Source organism: Symphalangus syndactylus, chromosome 12, assembly GCF_028878055.3.
Source record: "Symphalangus syndactylus isolate Jambi chromosome 12, NHGRI_mSymSyn1-v2.1_pri, whole genome shotgun sequence".
Lineage (NCBI taxonomy): Eukaryota > Metazoa > Chordata > Mammalia > Primates > Hylobatidae > Symphalangus > Symphalangus syndactylus.
In genome coordinates, this window is record NC_072441.2 from 76,111,835 (window position 1) to 76,117,857 (window position 6,023).

Here is a 6,023-nt window from a genome sequence, read left to right on the forward strand (position 1 = left end):
TTCACTTGAGTAAAATACAGGGAAATATAAAATTGAATGAAATGTTTGCAGTTGGGGGAAAAAAGGCACAGGAGTATTTTCTGTATATGTCCACGTGGTGGTGGAAAGTGGCATTCCAAGTCTGCCTGCCTGCGTGAGAGTTCTTCTTCATCACTTACTACCTGCACTTCTCTGTACTTCAGCTTTCTTCTCTACAAAATGGATTTAATAATAGTACTCACCATATGAGGTTGTTGGATGGAATGAATATTATATATGTGTAAATGCATAGCATAGGTTATGGTGCACAGAAGGTGTGCAGTAACCATCAGGAAGTATTTAATATTTTTTTTTAAAGCAATAATTCTCAAGCCTGGAAATTTTTGATCACTTAAGAGTCTCTTTAAAAATACAGTTGCTCAGACCTTGCTGAATCTCCTCGATCAGAACTTCTTGGGTTGGGGCTGTGGCATCTGTATTTCTTGAAAACATCTACAAATGGTTTTGATCCTCTGTCTGTTGAAAATCACTGGCCTAGAATTCTATTAGTTATTATTATTCAGAGAACACAAATTGTGCCACAAGTTCTCTTACACAGCCTTTGTTTAGAGTTAAGCATGAGGAGGTCTGGAAATAAAATCACCAGGGATGTAATTTAGTTTGGCAAAGATGCGAGTTCCAAATTCCTCCAAGCCAGAGAACTGAGTATGCAGGCTAGTGACAGAGGTGTCTAAGACTGGGATTAAAGCCTGAGCAATAGAGCCAAGGGCTGGGGGCCAGGAAAATGAGGCTAGATTAAAGTTGCTGCAAGAAACCTGAGAAGTGGAAGGCCTGAACAAGTATAACTAACACAAAATGGCACTTGGAGTTTATCAGCCAACAGGAGCTCTATAGAGTGAGTGTTATAGGCACGGAGAGCAGGAGTGGAGCAGACAGTTGTCATTTAGATGTTTGTAGACATTATTCAAATAATCATGTTCACTCCGTTCACATAGGCTGGTAAAATAAACCAATATGATATGAGCTTCCAAGTTAAGGGCACAAAATAACTACATCAGAAATCCTATAACAGCAGATAGAGAAAAGCAGTGTTGTCTTAGAATCATAGACTCCCATAGTTGGAAGGGAATTGTATCTCTCCCAAGGGAATCCCTTCTCTTTCTGGAGAACGTAGACATCTTATTTATGTTGATTTGAACTTTTAATCTTTCCTATATTTCCATGTATTGGCTTTTTTCTTGTTCTTAGCATCATATAACAAACGTGACAGTCATTGACATATTTGAAAACAGAACCTTGCTCAGATTCCTCTATTCTCCGAGCTCTGCCTCCCACTGTCTCTAACCATTCCTCTGAGCTCACATTTGGAAGTTGCTTTCTGATTTAAAACACACTCTGAAAGGATGGTGCCAGAAAAGTGTGGAATGGACCATCACTTCTGAACAATGTAAAATGGATTCAATCTATAGTGTAAAAGATGAATTATTTTTCTGAAAATTGGGTTAATGTACATCATTTTGCTCATCTTGTACAGCACCATAAGGATCACTGAAGGTGTTTAGTTTTTCTTTAGGTTATTTCACTGTCTTTAGATTGTATACAAATATCAAGGGCACTTGAACTCATTCAGAACAATGAGCTTTTTGGTGCCCCTCAAACTACTTGTTGCAATAGTTGCTGAGGTGTTTTCTTAGTGGTCATTATTCTGCTTTTGAAGAGTACACACAAAAGAAAAAGAAGCACTCAGGTGGGATTTCTTTTTTTCAGAAAATATTATCAGTTAATTATAAGAAACACTGTCTTATGATATGCATTATGATGTGATAATTGAAGCCTGCCCCCAAGACCTTGAAGAGCAAGGTATTCATTATGCATACTGCTTATTTAGTTTTCATCAGTCTTTAGAATCTGAGGCCCACATTTGTAGTCCTGCTCTGATAAACTTTAGGTGGAAAAAGAACCACTTTTAAACTCTATTTCAGTGTAATATGCATACAAATGTATAGCACCAATATCACACATGTTGGCTGACCTCCTAATTGGCTATTAGCTTGCATGTTTCCGAAACCACACATAAGTTATGGTCTTTACGCCCAAGTCCTCACTCGTGCTTGGGGAGAAGCAATTCTCCCTGTGCATAAAATCAACAAGGCTTTGTCACTATCATTTGTGGTAACAGCTCCTCTTGAAGCAATGCCATAAAAATAAATTCAACATTGTAAGTAAAACATTTTTAGGAAGAAAGCATTCTATCTGTATTGACATTTTACATTTTAACCTGATAGCCATATCAGTGATGTACTGACTTAAATTCATATAATATAAGCATTTAATAATTTTCTTTATTGTTTTCTGTACAGGAAATCAGATGATAGTAATGGTATAGAAAATAATGTCCCCAGGCATAGAAAAAATGTAAGTTACTTCTGAATGGTATTCCAAATAAAAGATAAAATTCAATATACATAGGCTATCTATTAATCAGTTACTTTTTTTTAGTTCCATAAAAGATCTGGTCATTTATGATGTGCTCAATTATGCTTGTTTACACTATTATAGGGGAAAATATACAGTATAGTTATACAAAAATAAATACTTTCCTTTTTCACCAGAGAACACATAGCAACCAATCTAGAAGTAAATCTTTTGCACTGGCTACATATTTTATTTTATCACCACAGACTAGTTTCTTTTACAATTTTTCATGTAGCTTTATTTGTTTTCCTCTCAAATTTTCTGGATTTTCTGTTATTTTAGTTTCATATATTCCCATATATTTGGGGGTGTAAACTTATGCATATAAGCTAACTTTCTTTGCTGATTAGATTCAAAATTTTTAGTTCATCAACATTAGAGTCGGAGCTCTTTGTTTTGGCAGTAGATTGGATCCCTCACTTCCCAGTATTTTTTGCTTTGCTAAAGTGATAGTAACTATAAAATAACCAGAACATACTAATTATATTTGATTATGCTTTATTTAACTCAGGAGTCTCTGGGCCAGTGAATACAAAACATCACGTCGAGAATCATTGGAAGATATACAGAGTTCGTATTTCAGCTTTGTTTATCCTTACTATTAAAAGCCTCTGAGTTTTTAGTTTTAAAAGGATGAAAAGCTTATGCAACATGCTCAGCAGGAACTTCATCAATGATATATGCTATCTCAGATCTAAAGGTATATTTTCATTCTGTAATTATGTTATATAAAAGCAATGTAAATCAGAATAAATACGTTAGACCAGAATAAAATTAATTATATTCTGGTCTTCAAAGGACACATAGAACAGATGTCAGCAGAATCACTTAATACTTCATAGAACAAAAATCACTCAAAACCTATTTATAACCAAAGAATTCATGAAAAAGAAAGCCTTTGTCATTTGTCTTAGAAAGCTATTTTTTAAAAAAAATCATGCTTACTATTAGTATCTATGGAAGTATATGGAACAATTTTTATGTGAAGGTCATCTTTCTGTGACAGTGAAAAAATATGTCTTTACTAAGCTGAAATGAATACTTTCTGCCATTGCTAATGATAGTTATTCTACAATCTCCACAGGAGAAACATACCTTTTATCCAGAAATATTGGTTTAAGGCAAATAAATAAAACTGTGCTTGCTCTAAAGCTCTGCACTACAAAAGCAAATTTTCCAGTCTTTATTCCACTCATAACAACTGCTTTCCCCACCAGGCTAAAGTGCTTCTTAGTCTTTAAGTAGGGTTTTGAACTTCATAAGGTACACCATTGTTTATGTTTTAGGGTGCAGGTCCGTATAGTTGTAATACTTAAAACACTGCTACACTGATGCTTTTGTGGCTCATGGTTTCCTGGTGTCTTTGATTTAACACCTGGCTTCCTGGTATCTATGGCTGGTTAAATATCTAAACCTGCATTATTAGTGCTTTACAATAATAATTCCCTTGACTGAAGTCCAGAAGTACTAAAGTACTTCTTTTTTATTGCTGTGAATGCCTTAGACTTACCTTCAAAAATAGGACACTTTGTTTCTATTGCATATATAACTGAAATATTTTATAAACTCACTGTAATCAAATCTTATAAAATCTGAATCAACATGAAAAGTTGTCAGTGCTTGAATGAAATACTAAAATCATGCCACAGGATACTAGATAACGTAAATGACCATGATGTGTCCTTGGAGCTGGTGGGTGCAGTGTCCCACTGCTCACAGGGCAACAACTTTAAGAACAGAAGGAAAGAGTGGTGGTGTGGAACCCAAGATTCTTGGCGACTAGAGGATTTAAAGGTTGGGGAGGAGGAATTCAATGATTTGAAAAGAAATACTTCATAAAAATTTGCTCCATGTATTGGCTAAGAAAAATATAATAAAATTTTGGTAGTGAAAATTATATCGCCAATGTTTACCAGTATTATTAGTATGAATAATACACATAAGGTAGTGACTTGGAAGCTGCTCAATACTTTGTTGCTATAATAAAATGCAATATTTTGTTGTAAAGCATCTTAACTACACATATAAGTTTACTGAACTTGAATACATCCCAGTAATTGCAAACTTTGTTTTATTCTTGGTTTTCATTTTATTCTGGTCTCAGGGCCATGCATTTATTTTAGTTTAATTAATTATTATTTTGACAACATTACTTGGGTGATATCAATATAATGGTAGATAACCAATCAGTTAGCTTAATTAATCTAAACTATTTGAGTTCAGGGAAATGTTAGCCAAATCTGCTGTTTGACTAAATACAATTCCAAGCAGTATATTTGTGACTGGGAATATAGAACACAAGGAAACAAATGTGTAGCCCATCTGTAGTATGCATTCTTCCATTTTACCACCACTAACCATTGAGGCTGATATAATTTTCAAGCAAGAAGCATTGCTTCCCAAAGGTAAACTAATCAGAAATATTTCTATAGTAAATTGAATTTTTAATTGGCCATACTGTTTATTTTTTTCTAGCAAAGACAATTTATTTCAGTAACCTTAAATAGGAAAAGTACTCAAAAATTAAAGTTGAGTTTTGGCTTTTTGTAGTCTGTCTAGAGGACTTCTAGAAAATTACCACTGTTGGATTTTAATCTGCTTCCATTAACCAATCTTATAGAGATGATAAATGGATTAACTAATACTGACCAACTATAAATTAACTGCAAATAATAAGCCACATGAAAGCTGAAGTAGGAAACTACTCCAAGTTTATATATTAGGCACCTTGGGGAATTCTCTTAGTCTTTCCAGCTAACAAAGATTTTCAGCATAATAAGTAGATTTAATGATGGCATAAAATTCCCAGATACTTTCATATACATTTTTTGCCAAAGTGTAAATCTTCTCCTTTTGCAGTCTTTTTGTTATTATCCCAACATCTAGCTCCTCAGGCCCTGATCTAGAACTCATTCTGATATTTTCTTCTTCTGTATTAATTAATACTTATGGGTCATGAATCCCTGCTCCTTTGATCTTTTTAATAGGTCATGAATCCACCCCATTGCCTCCCCAACTCTGCCCACACCAGCTGCAACAGCTAATGACTTGATTTTCCTACCTCAGTCTCCTTTTCTATTAATCCCTCTTTTGCCTGGCTGCCTGAGTCCACTTTCTCAACCACAAACCTCACTATGCAACTTTGGAATCTCTGTAAGCTCACCTTTGCCATTTCTTAATATTGCATTCTCCAAATTGCTAATCTCTATCCAGTCTCTTGAACTAGACTTGGCACATGGAGATTCCGCTCAGAAAGTGCTCTTCACACTTCCACCTGCTTGACTAACCCCAGATTATCTTTCAAGACTTTAATCTGATCTTGTGTCTTAGAGAAGCCCCCATACCTAGTAGAGCATGTACCATCTTACACACTTAAGTAACTCCACATTTATTTGTGTATATTACTCTGTGTTATAACTATACATTTGTTGGTTTCTTTCTTGGATTATTTTCTTTCTTTGTCCTGTAACTACCACTGAAAGGGTGCAATACAGATGTCTTGAAATGTGTATTGAATGGATGAATGTATAAATAAAAACTAAATTTTGTAAATTTCTACTTATTCTTAG

The 6,023-nt window shown here is 34.6% G+C and overlaps 1 pseudogene; it reads left to right on the forward strand.

The window, feature by feature from the left end:
- LOC134734857 (embigin-like) overlaps positions 1–3,147 on the forward strand; it is a 66,245-nt pseudogene extending 63,098 nt beyond the window's left edge.
- Positions 3,148–6,023: the final 2,876 nt, after the last annotated feature.